Source organism: Falco punctatus (assembly GCF_963210335.1).
Source record: "Falco punctatus genome assembly, chromosome: 4".
Taxonomy (NCBI): Eukaryota; Metazoa; Chordata; class Aves; order Falconiformes; family Falconidae; genus Falco; species Falco punctatus.
Window position 1 is genome coordinate 76,697,652 of NC_137583.1, and position 17,371 is coordinate 76,715,022.

The 17,371-nt window shown below is 41.6% G+C and overlaps 1 long non-coding RNA gene across 1 annotated transcript; it reads left to right on the forward strand.

The window, feature by feature from the left end:
- The first annotated feature begins 775 nt into the window (after positions 1-775).
- LOC308062547 lies at positions 776-16,917 on the forward strand. Its single transcript, XR_013927613.1, has 2 exons — positions 776-13,729; positions 13,974-16,917. It is a non-coding gene; the product is annotated as an uncharacterized lncRNA (long non-coding RNA).
- The last annotated feature ends 454 nt before the right edge of the window (positions 16,918-17,371 follow it).

Below are 17,371 nucleotides of genomic sequence, written 5' to 3' on the forward strand. Positions count from 1 at the left end.
GCAAAAATGCAGGCTGGGTTACAAGGACCCCCCCCATGACTGGTGACCAGAGGAGACGTGGCTGCCAAGAAAAAGGCATCTTTTGTGTTTTGCTTCCTTTCCCCGGCTGTTGAAGCAGGAGAGCAGCCTGAGGGCCTGCGCATGGGGCTGCTGCTCCCCCCCTGGAGCCACAGCTCTGCCACAGTGCTCTGGGGGGACATCCCTCCCCACAGAGCTGCACCCCACAGTGGTCTGGGGGGACATCCCTCCCCACGGAGCTGCACCCCACAGTGCTCTGGGGGGACATCCCTCCCCACGGAGCTGCCCGCCGGTCTCTGCCACCTGCTTCTTGTACTGGCAGAGTTTAATTTAGGCCATCACTACAGCACCGGCCTCTCTTTGCTAGTGAAGATGCGGAGATGCAACTATAATGAAAGGAGCAAATTAATTTGGTCTGATTCATCTACTCTTGTTTCTAATGAAATGCTCCAAGGAAGGAATAGGAACTTGCTTTTAAGCACGTGGTGGAACTCGAGCTCTCTACAGAAGCTTTTCCACACCAGCCTTGGAGCAAGGCTGACCCAGGGTAGTCAGCAGGATCTAGGATACAGACTGGCAGAGTAGCTGGGCCACGAGCCAAACAGGGTCACCACCTTGCAGGGACAGTATTTCCAATGTGTTCCTGGGCTGGAGAGGGACAAAGGATTGGGGAACAAGTGGTAAAAATCCCACTACAAAATGGAAAACTTTTTATATTTTTTATATTTTTATATTATTTTTATATTTTGTGTGATTTTGTGGTGATGAGGCTCAGGTCTGGTGCCGCAAGAGACCAGAGAAAGGGAAAATGTTTTTTGTGTTTTGACAGGATCTCCCATGATCTACTCCAATATATTGAGATGAGGAGGGCAACTGAGCAAAGTGGCCTCCCTCACCTACCATGGAGAGGGAATGATAACCCTTCTGATTCCCCTCCTCCGCTCCGTTAGATAAGCCTAATAACTAGGTTTTGGTATTCATCTTGAGCCATTATTTTATATTCAAACATATAAATGGAAATGAAGAATACACTGAACAGTTTCTTCTGGAAGGTACAGAAAACATTATGTGTATATAAGCAGTCATTCTTCACTCTGCATTATATACCTGCCTGGGTATCAGTGAAAAATCATTTGCAGAATGGGTGCATGTGTCTTTTCTGTTATTTAGGACGCCTATTTTGTGAAAATGATGCCAGTCCAAATAATTGGGTGTAATGGAGGGGAAGTGTATAGATGCTAAAAAGTGCTATGAAGAGGCTGAATTTGCTCTGGAAGAAGACTTAAGATTTCATTATTCCCATTGCTGTCTCCTAAGATCAAGGTAACCTGAAAAGAGAAGGGACGACCTTGACAGTTCACTTTTATTTTGCTTCCTACAATAACTCATGGACAAAACCCAGATTGGTTTCTTGATGCATTGTATCAGATAATTCTCTCTTCTAACTCAGCCACCCTCCCCCAGCCTTAACTTGACTGAAATGGCAAGTTGATTGTACATGTGTACATCCCGCTTTGTAAATCTTTGTAGATGTGTGCCTCAAGGTTTACTACAGTACCATAGCCTATATTTTCGCTATGAAACGTAAAGGTCCCAAACAGTTCTTCGTGTACGGGAGCAGGGGTGGGATCAGGCAGGTGCCATTGCCCTTGCTGCAGCCATTGCTAACGTCCCCTCATTATTCAGTCTTGTGCCCTTAGCTGGAGGAGGCAAGGAAGAATCCTGAGCAAGGTCTAATGGGTCTGGAAATGGGACGTTTTGCTGAACACTGAGGCATTTAGACCAACACAGAAATGCACGATATTGGCCAGGAGCTAAAGCCAGTTAGCTTGGAGGATGAATTCCCATTGTAAAGGACAGGATGGCCCACAAATGGGGAAGAGAGCAGAGGAGATGGTGAGGGCCCCTGTCTCCTGCAATCTTCCAAACAAGGTGCTTGGGTTTTCTTAAAGAGCTTTCTTGTAACATTAACCATCTGCTGCAATATGATAAAGCTTCAGTGTCACTGTGCTCTTTTGGGTTAGAAAGGAATATGACTGCAACTTGCACAGTTCCTCAAAGTTAACTTCAAAGGCATGAAGAAATAAGTCCCAAAATACAGAGACTGTCACAACTTAGATAAAGGGAAGACGACTGTAGCAGTGGAAGTCCAGTACTGTCTCCCCAAAACACCAACGGGGGACAGAAGGAGCGGGAAGGTGCAGAGCCTGGCTTCAGCCAACACACAGGCAGTGAGGAAAAAAACTAACTTTGCAGGGAAGAATTTGGAGAAAAAAACCCTGAGCAAAATATTGACTTCCAACCTTCCATCAAAATATGCCTTGAAACAGTAAATCCAGCAGCTGAATTCCCGCTGCATACAAAAGACTCTGAAACAAGCCTCTGAGACGAAAGCCGTTAGTAAGGTAAGAAGGAAATGTTTCCTCCACAGAAAGTAAAACGTACTTTTTATTCCATAGAGGCATGCATGTATTCAGGGCCAGTGCTATACATGAACTCTGTCAGAAAGATGTTGTGACGTTGTTTTTCCATCCTAATCCATTTGCAAATTGAGTCAGTGAAGTACCAATTAACCTCAGGTCATTAATTTTAAATACACTATCAATTTTCTTTCTTTGTTTCTTTGCTTTTTCTTTTTTTTAGCTTGTGTAATGGCCTGTGGGGAGAAAAAAAAAAAAATGTTTGCTTGCGTCCTCGGCCTTCAGGAAGTCTTTTCTTAGTGCACCAATATCAGGGCTCAGATTAGCTTTATCCTTGGCCTTTGAGCTGTTGAACACATTTCTATGGCTTAGTCTCCATCTTCCGCTTCCCCAGCTGAGATATTTTACTGGGCGGAGGAGGGGAATTAGTCCAAGCTCTTATATTGGTTGAGAATGTGGCTCTGTTTTGGTTTTTTGGGAGAGGGAGGAGCCTGAGTTCAGGATCTATAAAAACAAATTCCTGCTTTTGTTTATTTAGTTTAATGATTTTATTTTGTTTTTAATTATTTTAAAGATGTTTTCCATATTTTTAGGTCTTGTATTTCATTTTTACTTTCAGAGATGTTTATTTTTATTTTAATCAATGGTTTAAATTAATAGAATATTTGGGGTTTATAATGTGCTGAGAGATCTTCTGCTGTGAGCTTCTTAGGCACTTGGTAGTGTCTCTTGATCAACACATACTATTTGTTATACAATATTTAGCTTTTCTTAAGGTTTTAATTTAAGAGGGACTACATTTCATTTAAGAGGGACTAGGTAGGCAATGAGGATGTAAGATCATGACCACAGCCTTTGACTTTTAGAAGCTTTTCTGCCCTGTGTAATTCACAGCCCTGAAGTGTGGGTGAAGCTTGCTGTTCTAGTCCTGGGCTACTGTGCACATAACTACTTGAAGAAATTTAAGCTCTTAAAGTCGTTTACTGTGAAATGTGTAGCAGGTAATCATGACATAGCTTCAGGATCACATGGGCTTTCAGGTTTTGCACTTTGATCTTAGGTGCTTAAGGTGGAGCTCAAAGAACTGTATCATATTTTATAATTGATGCTTTTTTCTTACTCATAGTAATAATATTAATATATCCTGTACTTATTCCATATTTTATTATGCCTGAAGAAATGCTAATGTAGTGTCATTTTAGGACTTACAAGATGTGTTTACTTAGAACACTACATTGCTCACAGTTTTGCAGATACTGAGATTGTAAATACAAATGCTTCTGTCTTTGCATCAAAATTATTAAATTTTAAACCTACTGCAATAAAAATAATTGACAATTTTTATGAGTCATAAGATTCATAGTTTCTGTGAATGTTAATGAAAGAATGGAATGAAGAAAGTGCATGAGTGATAGAAGTCATAGTTTATACCAGACTTAATTTATGTATTTACTATAAACTCAGTCTTTTATGGATCCACAGGTTTTGCCTGCTCTGTTCTGTCACGCTTTTTCACGTGTTAGCAATGTTGCAGCACTGCTGCTCCAAACACTACTGTCATTGTGGGCCCATTCTCTGTGGACATAAATTATTTTGGCTCAGATCTGAAGCCATTAGCAACTGATAAGCAAACTTAGAAGTCTAAGGGCTCATGCTGTCAGAGCTGAGGCTTCCCGTGAAATGAAAGTTGCATGGAGATTTGGTTTGTGTTTGCACATTTGTGTGTCTTTTGAAGACTGTCTCATGCTATGAATGCGGAACATGAAACAGTGAGGGCTTCAAGAAACATCTTGACAATGCAGCCAAATTTTGAATCAAATAACTGTCAAAAGCTCTTTGAGAGCACTGGCAGACTCGAATCTTTCTCATCATGGAGCTGAGAAGGACAGAGAAAATGAATGGGCCTTCTGGGTGAACTGACTAAAGGTGTGTCTGCTGTTCTCCAGGACACTTCCAGAGAAATTTTGCAGTTGCTGTCCATGTCCAGAAGCTGATAAAAGGAAAAATGTCCCCAGATCAAGAAAAAATGTTGTGCTGTCTGAAGTGAAATGGAAACATGGACATAATTTTCCTGTTGTGGAATGAAGGTTATTAACACAGACCCGTACAGTACAATTCACGCATACCCTGTTTCTGACAGGAGCGAGTGCCACATCCTCACATGGAGGAAGTGTCCCTGTGTGTATGTGAAGTAATGTTCACAGATTTGGTTTATTTTTCTTTGAAAATTACTTAACATTAACTACTGAAATTTTGATATTGTATTATCTCTGTAAATGCACAAATGATTATTTTTTTCTTTTTTCCTAATTGCTGGCATCAGTGTAGCAAGGACTCCCAAAGTTTTGGTTAAGTAAATACAAGAAAGTATTCTTTTGAATAAATTTGAATATGCTGCCTTTTGGTGCTCTTGCATCCTCAACCAAGAATGGAAGTTCTGATTAAGTTTTTCTGTTGCTTAACCTCTTAAATATTTTCATTAGACATCATTTTAATGATCCCCTTTGCAACACCAGCATTTACAGAGTGTCTGTTGTTCTCAGAAGGGGGAATTAATTCTTGTTCTCTCAATTCCAGTGAGAAAGCTCAGGTCTTTAGGGTATTTCTTGCAAAAAGCAGAGCCAGGCTCAACTTCAGGACAGCCAGCCTACTCAGGTCAGGTCTACCTTCAGAAGGGATCCCACTATGAAGTTCCTTATGTGCCAAGACTAGTGTCTGTCACGGTGAGCAGCACTATTTCTCTGGTTTCCTGAACTCCACAGCTGCCTGTTCTTGTCTTTCTGCAGTGCCGAGAACGACAACTTCTCATACACAGAAGCATAACAGAAACAAATAACAGTATCTCTTATAAAATAATGGACCAGCAGTTAAAATAAAAGCATCTATCAAGGAAGCTGAGAGGAAAAAATGGAAGAGCTTGGCTGTTTGGCTTGATTCAGTAGCAACTGGACAGCACAGAGCAGAGGACAGACGTAACTTGGGAGTATTTATGGAAGGATGACTGTATGATGCACAGTTCAGAGATCTGCGCTTTGATGAGAGAATTGGCATCCCTCAGATTTTTCTGGGAGAAGGCAGGTTCCTAGGAATGTTGGGAGCCTTGTTGACTAACTTCACTCTTTGTATACAGTCCTTTTGCTACTGCCTAGTCACCATTTCTGACTATAGACCTCACACTCGCACCTTGTGCAAGCATTTTTGTACGTAAACACTGCTGCAAGGCCACCTCTGCACCATGAGCAGAATTGTGCCCTACGGTCCCTTCACCATAGGTTCAGCGTAGAGGGAAAAAATGGGAGTGCTCCATGTCAAGCAGTGCGCTATAAGGCTGAGCTCAATCTGCATCATAAAATGGGAACTGCACATAGAAAAGAAAGATGTATGACTGAAAAGACGTGAATCAGATGTCTCGTCACAGGGCTTTGTGTTACCCCAGAGACCCAACGTGTCTGAGATATCTGACTGGTACTGGTGGAGGGGACATGGAATGTGCAGAAAATCTATACCTTTCTGGAGGGGCAGCAGCCGGCCAGGGTATACCAGGGCATCTAACTTCGTGGAGATATCACTTGTGCAATGAACAACAGACTTGCTTTCTTTTTCTAGACCTCGGATCTGGGCTTTGAGCAAACAGGAGGTTTTACAAAGAATACAGTTCCTTCTGTGAAATTGCTTTAGCAATGAGGTTTTTAATCCGTCAGTATCTGTAAATTGTTGTCATCTTTGACAGCTGTTTTCATGTGCCAATCACCAGAAGTCAATTTCAGTAGTATGTTCAGATTTTTAGCTGAATAAAATTTGTACAATACCGAACATAACATTCTATGTTTGTATGCCCAGCTAAAATGTAACATATGTTCACTATCACTTTTTGAGTCCCTCTATATCCTTCTGTATTTTGTTCAGAAACATTTTTTCTAAAACACTACTTTACTGTGGGATAATAATATAAACCACTTTCCTGAAGCTGCTGAATGTGACAAATGACTTCCAGGACAAATGATGGGACCATTTAATACCTCTTGGTTTAGCAATAGCTGTAGAAATGGGAAGCTTAGCTTCGTGCAGGTTTAAGCAGGGGCTCAGGCAGCTGATTGATTCCTCTAGGGACCTGACCGTGAACGTGAAGGTAGTTTGTATTTTGGTTTATTTTACTCTGTGTGTATCAGTGTGTTTACAGAAGTGACAGAAGCAGCAGGGAAAGGGCAAGAACGTCAAGATGACATCCAGAGCAGGTGCAATGATGGCAATCTGGAAGCAGATGAAAGACTGAGCGGTGAGTTGCTGTAACTATCTGGGATAAGATGTGGCTGAAGGACAGATAGAATTAGGAGGAAAGGATCTGCCTTGCTGTGACCATGGAAAGACAGGTAGGTGCATAGTCAGTAACCTTGCTTTATTAAAATCGAGTTATTTGAGAAACTAAAGGTCTGTGTACTATGATGAGATTGAGTAAAGTTCTTCTTAAACCACAGGACATAAATGGAGGCTGGTGTTTTTTAAAGGGAATGAAAGAATGAATGCTGATCTCCCCATAAATTTAGGAAAAAAAATTAAATGTAAGAGCAAAGATGATATCCTCGAACTTTAGGCATGTGAATTCAGGGGCCATGACTAACCTCTAGAAATATCTCTTCGCTCTCTCTCTTCACTTACCATGAATGAAATTCAGACAGTTAACTTAGACTAGATACAAAATAAACATGATGCTAAAGTGAGGTGAAGATAAATCTCACATATGCCTTTTGCATATCTAGAAGGATGTAAATTGGTAAGATCCTCTGAGTGGAGGAGTTTTCTTGGCTCCAGCAAGGACCGATGGATTACTGTTCTGGGTAAAGGATCATCACTTTGAATTTTTTTTTTAAAGTTTCACTGTTGTGTTTGAAATGTAAATACATATAAATAAATCTATCAGACTAGACCCTGTCTGCTCTGCATTGACACACTTCATTTGGTTTTTGAGGGGCAAGCATTAGGGAAAAATGAGTAATGATGGTAAATCTGCAGGCTCTCTTCAACATTTTGAAAACATGCTTAGGAAAATGAATTTTTAAGAGCTGGTGGCCATCAGACTATATACACCACAAAAAGATGAGGGCAAAATTAAGCAATGACTTTCTGCTATCTATATGCTGTCCATGATGCTCTGACAGCTGTGGTAAATGCAACTACAAAAAAGCGAGCGTGGTGCTTGCCTGGGAGCTGTGGGGTACTGGCTGAGTGGGACGAGTGATAAGCCCTGAGTGCCACCTTCTCTGCCACGAAAGACTTCCCTGGATCACACATCGGTGAAAGCAGGACTGGCTTTGGGGAATTTTCAAGCCAGCATTTTTATTTGAATATGCTTTAAAACTGATAAAATGCTCAGCCACGTGGCCACATGCAAGGCCATAGTTGCTGTGAGACTGCAACAGCCGCTTTGCGTACCAAGGGGTGACCCACAACCGGTGCCTTGGCAGTGCTGTGCATTTCCCAGGTCTTACAGTTACGTGCTTGGCAACCTGTCGACCTGTGCCCTGGAACGTGCTGCTTAATGTACAAAAGTAGGTGGCCAAATAAATGTCAGAGCAGGGGCAGCTGCTGGCAAGGAATCTGCAGCACCTGAGCGATCAGGTGGAGTCACCCTTTGGTCGCAAACCCTTGCTGCCTTCACAAACAGGACTGCTGCTGAGTCAGGGGAGGCTCATTGGGAATAAGGGCACAAAATTTAACTTCATAGCTGAGGCAGGCACATGGGAAAGGCATCCTCTGTCAGCCCTGATAGGTAAGGAACAGGCCTAGACAGCTTCTTACTTTCTTCTGCCCACGTGCACGCACCGAAACGAGCTCGCTGCATTAGAGCAGTCCAGCCTAGAGTGGGTCTCCTGTTGAACGGCAACCTTCAGGAGGAAAGGGTTGTAAACAAGTAATTATCATCTTTAGCATGTTCCCAGTTTAAGTGATGAAACTGATGAGAGGAAGTGAGACCTAACGGAGAAGCAGAAAATGCATTAGTTGGTCCTGACATAGAGGAAACAGTGAAAGATTTCTTCTAACAAATTAGAACCACCTGAGATTTCTTTTCCCCTCTTTTAAAATCAATTATTCCTCCCAAACCTTTCAAAATATGGTGAGAAAATGAAATTAGTAGATATTGCTTTTTACATCAAATTTCAACCTTTCAGCGTATTTTTGTAAGAAAAATACTTGCTAGAGCAAGCAGTTCTGGAAGTTGCATGGTTTATTTTTCCTTATTGTTATATAGCATTTCTGCTTTGCAGGTATCAGCTAGATTAAGTAAAATTGTCTCTCATTTCACTAAACAGCTTGTGACAACAGGATGATGAGAAAAAATACTTCACGACGTTAAGATCACTATAAAAATGCTCTGTATTTTTAGCAGTCCCTCAAGATTTTCCAGAGGAGTTTTTGGACAATGCCAGAGGTCTTTCCTCTACCTGTTTATTAAATCTTTCTTCTGTTAACTGTAGGGAACATTTTGTGTGACCTGTAAGGACGACAGCCCGCGCCCAAAGGCCACACGACAGGCCACATCCTAAAAGTCCTGCTACAGGTGTCCTGAATGTAGTGTCACTGCTGAAGTCAGGGAGAACTTAGTCCCTCCTTGGATTAAGTAAAAACTTCAGGAGATGAACAGTGTCAGTTTCTTTCATTTGCCTCTAGGCAGGGAAAATGAGTACATGTTACAGTACAACCACTGGTTTTTAAGAAATAATAATTAGGGCCTCATCTCCTTGAAATGCTTGGGGAAGTGCTTAGCTAAACTTTAAACAGGAAAAAGAGTTTTTAATGTTTAATGGCCACTAAATTCTTTATCTGAACATAAGTTTTATTTTAATTCTTTTCAAACCAGCACCTTCTTTCGATGGCCAGATCAGTTTTCAATCCTGTGACTTCAGGTATATCGAACGAAGAACCGAATGGGGTGGGTGTTCAAAGGAGGAATTCAGGGTATTGGAGTCTTTTTCATCAGCTACCTTTTCTTGAGGTAAGTAATATAAGTGTTATTTACCTTCGAGACCGTAGCTGTCATTTTCCCTTACAGTCCTGCTGCACCAAGGGAAGAGCCTTCACAGGGTTTAACAGCTCAGGAAGCTGGAAGGTGTCCACTCGTGCTGTTTGTTGCTAGAGCCATCAATCTTGATCAGAGCTGGCAAACATACCAGGTTTTGTACCACTGTCTGAAGTAATATTCTTCACTGATTGAGTAACAGAGCCATTTGGGAAAATTTCTCGGAGACAAAATCGTCAGCTTTTTCTCCTCGCCCCATTAATTAAAATTTCCACATTCTGCCTGTCAATATGTTCTTTGAAGGTGGTGGAAAAACAGAGAGCTGAGTTTTGCCTAAGGATGTATTAGTTCCAAAGGCAACGTCCTTCTGCACTCGGAGTGTTTCAGTCCTAAGGGTCTGTCCACTTGGCTGACTGAGGAGTCAGGAAACTGAAACATTTTTCCTACACCTTGTCATCGAGTTTATCTATAAAAGATCCAGAGACAGTAAACTTTCCCTACTCTTGGTAACTCTTGTGAAGCATATCAAAATTGCGAAGCTTCAGGGAAAATCATAACTTGTCCTTAAAATGCCCCTCTGTTTTCATTTATCCTGTTGGTTACAGAATAGCTATTAAGGCTGCTTGTCCTGGTGTGGTGTGCTTCTCACATCGGCACCAGAAGATATGTTATTCTCTGCTGTAAGCTACAAAATTGTAAGAACGAAATAGGCAATTGAATATGAAGCTGAAGTAAAAAGGAATTTTATCCCCTTTCACCAGGGTCCTCCCCACTTGGACCCTTCGTCCCACCCTACCCTGGTGCTCCTGCTCCTGCGTCCCTTTTTTTATAGCAAAATCTGTAGTCCTGACTGTAACTGAGGGTGAGAATGGCCATATTCTATGCAAGCAGAGCACAGGCCAGAAGAAAACAGCAGGGGATGCTGCCACCGAAGCAGCCAGACCAGGGACCACACTGCTTGTGTGTGCCTCGTGGTGTCTGGTGTTTTAGTAACAGTCACCGCTCTGGGAATGAAACAGCAAAGCAAGAGCTTCATTGAACCGGTTAGAGACCTCTCATTAGCCTTGTTTTTTCTAACACTAAGTAACATTAATATCTGGTTACTCTATATATATATACTAGCTGAACCCAGTGGATTTTTGAAGGTTAAGGGTGTTGCAAGCAGAGAGTAATTCTACTTTGTGAGATACCTGCATTTGCACCACTCTTAAGTCCCCTCGGTGTCTGGCCAAATCAAACCTCCAAAAGTGTATCCTTCTCTTTGCCTAGCCATCTGCTTTTATTCTGTCATTCTTGAGGGATTACTTGTCCATTTGTCTTAAAGGCAGATGAAAACCTGTCAAAATAACCTCAGAAGATTTTTTTACTGGTGCAGAGGTGCTGCTTCTCTTTGAAGAAAAAAAAGAAAATTAGATTATTATAAAAGTAGATTTAAACCTGTTCTGCTAAAGACAGGGTACCATATAATCTGCGGTGGCATTCACACATGGGTGTTCTTGTCGTGTTTGCAACAGAAGCCCATGCTGACAATTTGATCATCTCATCCATCTGGTTTTCTACTCACACAGTTGCACCAAATGCCCTCTGTGTTGCTGGCTCAAAAAACCCTGTCAGGTTCATGAGGAGATATTTGTCCAAGGTGTATCCAGGAGATCTCTGGAGATTTCATGAAAAAACACTGGGATCCTGTGAGGATGTTACACCTCACAGATGTCTCTTATCTACCCTCAGACAACAGATGGTAGGTGTTTCTCATCTTAAATAAAGCTACAAAGAGCTGCGACAGCAGGATGAGATCTGAAGTATTAAGTATTGTTTTAGTGAATCCAGAGAGCTCATTACTTTTATTACTTGCTCCCTGAAACCTTAGATTTAATTACCTTTGCTGAGCTGATACAACGGGCTTCTAGACCTCACTAACTCTCTGGCAGAGACCTCCTTGTTCTGGACAGCTTCACAAGCCACGAGGTAAAAGATCAAATGGTTTCCTCCTTCTCTTCTGTCAGTCCCATCTCTGGAGCAGGAGATACCAGGGCCAAGGGAGAGGGTGCCAGGCTCTGCCTCCCTGCTCGTCTCAGCAGCAGCCACCAAAGTGCCATAGGCTGCAGGTGAGCTGGAGCCAAGGGCTGGGGGCTACCACCTTTATGTGCCCGTGTGGTGCAGTGCAGCTCCGCTGCGGCAGTCAGGGCTCTACGTCTGAGCAAAGATAACTTAACTCGCTTTTCCTGCCCCTTCCTATCTGTCCCACTGAATTTTAGAGGTCCCCACTTCTGCCATGGGGACTAGCTGGAACTACACACGTGTGTATGGGTCAGCGGGATGGGAACAGCTGCTGTCTTTCAAACTTTTTTTTGTAAATCACGAGCTGATCTGAGTTACCTTTGTGCCCAGAAGGCAGTTTTGATGGGTTGTGCAGCACTGTATGCAAACTGCTTTACCATGTGCCCCGATGGGATGTGTTTCCAGCTCTCAACCAGATCCTGCCAGATGTCTGTGCTCTACTATCTTTGGTGGTGTACATTAGTCCAGCCATCCTCCAGCTGATGGTGCTCCCTGCCTGCTCTAACATGTCAGGAATCGGCTCGCTCTGCTTAGTTTTAATGACACTTTGAGTTCCTGTAAGATGTAACTTTCACCTTAGGTGCAGTGCTGTTATCCAAGCCTCTTCCCGCTCCCCCCCACCCCCAGCCTGTACTCAACATGTTGCAGTACAGCCGTGGAGCCTGGATCCTAATCTAACCATCTCTGGTAGTAGAATATGCACTTACCATATCCTTGATTGGATCATTGGGAACACGAGTCCAGGTAAGGAAATTAATCTCCGAAGGCCCAGGTGGGTACAGGCAAAGGGAAGGCAGCTTGGATGCAATGCTCCTCTACATGTGTTTGAAGTAGATTTCTTTCCTATGAGCAATTTATCCCAGATTGTTTTACAATGTCTGCTTCCTGTTCTGCCAACTCACCACTTCGAGGCTATGCCCATGAAAAAAAACTTTTAAAAGAGCTTAATTTCTGTGTGTATTGCATAATGTGTGTATTTGTAATTTCAAAAAAAAAAATGTGTAATTTTTATATGTATTGCAAAAACTGCCATACAGATTTTCCCACCCCCGCCCCCCCCCACCCCCCGCCCCTTTACTTTATCCTATCTCGCTCTCTCTTTGAGTATCTGTCTCCAAAGTGAAATACTTTCTGGAATTTGAAGGGCATTTTTTTCACTCCATTTGCAAAATGTTTGTCCAAAATCATATTATATATTATGCTATTATAATATACAATAACAGTTTATTAATATATAGTATTTGGCATGATACATTATATTATATTATATGGCTTCCTTGAGAGACCCTTTAGAGCAGATGTAAGCAACCCAGACACTGTTGACAATTTAAGCTGTGAAAAACGTATCTTCTTTAAAGGTAAATCCAAGTCTATGAATCCAATTTGCAGTAATTTAAAGCCACTAATAACTTCTGGGGAAAAAAACCCTCCTGTTTTTTCCTTTATAAGACCTACACAAATATTTTTTCTTTATTTACACAAGGCAATCATACAAGAATTTTCATTTGGTTTTTGTTTGCATGCTAAGCACATATTTGTGATGGATATTGTGTGTTTTGTAAGCAGAGGTAAAATACTGTTTATTGGCTTCCTTTAAAAGATTTCTGAATAAAAATAGTTGCTACTGTTTATTTTCATGAAATGATGAAATTTTTTTCCCCCCTTTGCAATTCTAGAGATTTGGAGCAGATAACCAAAATTATTATTGTATTAGCCTTCTGGCATTGAATTAAGAGTTTTCCAGTTCGGTAAATAGATTGAAAAAAATGTTGACAGAATATAATTTTCTCTTACTATATACCAAGCGAAGTATATAAGTAGAAGTAGACTTTTGCTTCTAGACTTGCTTATTTTGTTCTATGTTATTGGCACTTCTGCCAAAATGACTCAAGGAAAAGCAGTTATACATCGCTTTGGTTTCTTTGAACCTCATTTGACAACAAATTCATAGAATATTCTTTCATCCTCAGTATCACTTAAAACATTGGCAATTATTTTGGGGCCTGAAGGGTACTGTCCCTAAATCAAAGGCAGCAAAAGTGCTTGCAGCTTAGCCTGAGACCTGAAATAGTGGTTTGTTTCAATGCTGACCAAAAAAAAGGACATATTGCTGAATCAGCTGTGGGGGCAGCAACATGTGTGGCAGAATGAGGGCAGGCAACGTGGGAACAGTAATAATTGTTAGAGCCCTTCCACCAATCTCCTTGGTTTCAGTGTTTGAAGGCCGAACTAATTTTGGTCCTATCAGTCTGTTCTGGATCTTCAGTGAATTTATAATACGGCTGTTACGAGGAGACTTGTTTCAGTTAACCTCAGAGTGGGTTTTGGATCTGTCTAGAATTTAATACTGAAACTCCTGAAAATGGAGACAGTAGCAAACTGCAGACAGCCAATTAATGAAGCGGATAATTAAGAGAATCAATCTATCAGGCTGAGTCTCAGCTTTTCAGTCCTGATAGATCCTGACTGTTTCAGAAGAAGTCTGGCCCAAGAGGAAGGTGGGGTACATTGACACTCATCAGAATTAAATATCCAATGTACCTGGAGCCCTAAGACAAAAACACTACGTTGTTCACTTCATTAAAGACTATACTCCCCTGGCTGAGGCACTGTGAAAAAAAAAAATGATAGTGGAATTAATTAGAAAGCAAGAGATCTTAGAAAATAAAAAAATAATACTTCCTTAAAGAAGAAGTGGAATTTGTTAATGAAGTGTTAAACTCTGCTGGCACTTTCATAAAACATATCATGCCAGGTGGAAAAACACCGAGCTGCAGGGTGGGGTAGAGAGTTGCTGTGAGCAAGGCTCTCCTCCTGCACACCGCAGGGGCTAAGATAATTAAGAGCAGCCCCAAACAAAACAACAACAAAGCCTTCCTAAGACAGTTATTTTCAGTTGAAAAGAGCTTCATTTCATCAAAATATAATTTTAGCCAATCCAAGCCACTTTGTTTATTCAGAGGGTACTTGGCAGAGGTACGTGGCAGCCTAAATTGCCTCCTGGTTACTTTGCCTGCTCCAAACCAGGCAGGTCCCTGACATCCACTGCTGTTTGGGTGCATGTAGACAATAGCATACATGGGGCATCAATGAAGTTTGTCGAGGCGTTAAGAGGCACACGAACAGCTATATGTAAGTATATGCATATTTGTAAGAAAACATACTCTGTTTTTTGACTTGCATTGCTCCTGCACTTTGCAGACTGAATTCCCAGTGTCCTTCCTCCCAGTATGAAGTGCTCTATGCCCAGGCGTCAGCACTTCACTCACCTGCCCTGTGTAATTTCAGCATTGCTGTGTAGTGTGGTGAGTGAAAACAAGAGCCTCCGTGGGCAGACTCCTGAAGTCTTCATGGAACAATCGCTCCTGTTGGCTTTGCCTTGATGCACCCAGCTAACAGCGCTCCTAGCCATTGCATAGGATCTTTTGGCAATGAGAATACTTAAATAAGAAATAATAATAACAGAGATTATAATTGCCTCAGTCATAGCTTAGACAGAGCCTGAAGGATAGCTATGAGCCATGAAGAACACTGATCCTCATGTTTGGGAGGAGTACAGCAAATTTCCTAATTTTCTGTTCTTACTGACCACCAGTAGAAAGACCAGAAACCAAGTAGTTAAATTGGGAGGCAATGTGAATAACCCTGCTAAAGAAGTTTGGATGCATAAAAGTGTTTTCTGGATTCTTCAGAGGTACTCAAACAAAATAAAAACAGATCAGCACGAGCTTTGTCAATGCTATTTTCATACAGCCAAATTGTCTCCAGACAGCAGTGATGCTAGTGGGATTTGAAAGCTCTCAGGCCTGGCTTTTGGAATAGGAAACTGGCTCATTTGGATCCCATGTGTTTTTAAAGGTAAATAAATTCAAAAGCATTAACTCTATGTCCACTTACAGTTGGATTATCACAAAAATTATGACCTTCCAAATCCCTCTATATCTGACTAGGTCAGTGAGACTTTCTCAGTTTTAAGCAAATTGCTTATGACTTCTGCATGGGTTGTACATAATTTAGTAAAGTGGTGTTGGTGCTCCTTTTATGAGTCCCTGCCAAGCCTAAAAAATGAAGTAACCTTGTAACATACAGTACATTGCCCCATTAGAGCTAGAAAAATTATTTGTAGTAAGTTGTTTGAGTTTCATTCTTGTTTTGTGATGCTGTAATTAAAGGAGTGAACGCTATCTTCAGTGAGAAGAAGGTATGCTCACGTAACTCACATCTGGAGCTTTAACCATTGGCAGAAAACCTCCTCACAGCTCACAGGAATTTAACATACATCCCCAGCTTCCCTCCCCAGCCCACCTTTTTTTTCCCCATAATCACTCTAATCTATGTTCAGGCTTTGAGGGAACTGTTTTGCCCCTCTCATTGTGCCCCCTGTCTGTGTAAGAGCAGAACCATGACCAGGGAAGAAATAACAAAAAAACCCCAAACAAACCAACCCTCCCAAACCTCCCCTGAGGGCTGTGAGGACCTGGAACCAGAACTGAGTCACCAGGAAGACACAGTTCCTTCACTATCAATGCCTTCTTTCAATGTCAGGAAAAAGAAATGAAGCTAATAAGAACATGCTCTCGGCAAGGAGTCCAAGAAGTGAGGTGACCCTACTCGTGTGCATAGTCCCAGGAAATCCTGACACTTGCAAAGCACATTTTGACAGTCAGTTAGCAGAGAATTAGGAAGACAATAACCATTTCCTGAGAGAGAGATATGAAGAAAGGAAAAATTATGCTGTAAGAAAGGATGCCCAAAGTGTGATTCTGGTAGGAATTTTGCATTTTGAGTTCTATGCCAAAAAGCAACTAGAACACCTGTATTCTACCACCGTGGTCCATCATAGTCCACCATGGCTCCTCTTTAATCCCAGTTTCTTAGTACCAGTTGTAACATTGTATTTTGCTCAATGTAGTTTGTCTTGGAAATTAGGGTTTAATATTTCAGCTGATTCTAATTTGACCACACTGAAACTTGGCTTCACAATTTACTCAAACAGATAGGTTTCCCAAAGAATCCAATGAGCTGTTTTCTGAAGTGCAATAAAAATAGAAAAACTCTGTTGATTTCAGATATATTTTCCAAGGTGTTACATCCAACACAGCCTGGTTTTAAGAAAATAGAGATGTGCAAAAAAATTGCTTTTGGTCCTTGTCTATTCTGGATCACTCACAGCTGACACACCAATGGTGGAGACCGATTCCAAACGCAAAGCAAGCTGATGGAGATTAAGCAGGACTTTTACCTCTGTAGCTCTTGCCAACGAAGGACAGAACAGCACTTTTAATCAGAAGAATGTCCTCAGTGAAATGAGCCTGAGAAAGGCAAAAAGGGTGGAGCCTTTCCAGCATGAAGCAGTTGGAATAATGCAAGGCTTTTGTGACAGGGAAGAGTTCGGGCTTTGAGGAGATGCAAAGTGGCTATTTGGGGGCAGTGGGCAATGGCTGTAGTCACAGTAGATGTATGGATCTATTAAGAATCCATCCTGTTATGGCAGATTATTTGAGGGGTGATTTTAAGCTTAGACTTGCAGAGGTGTTCACTGCTTTGCTCCTACACTGTTAAGGATCGGTCTTGCTTTGGACATTATTACTCTGATGTAATGTTGATAATCTCTTTCATGCTGTGCCACATGGCATTGTGAAAATGTGAGATAATTTTCAGGATGAATAAGGATACAGGTATTTGACCTACCAGAGCCAGTGGGATAATTTTCTAAGCACACCATGACCCCATCCTCAAACGAATTTGGGAAATTCATGATACCAAAATAGCTCCGAAGAGCTAGGTTTTCTGTGTTGCTGTAGCACGTAGAAGACTTCATGGCCATTCTACACAGCTCTGCCACACAGTTTGAACA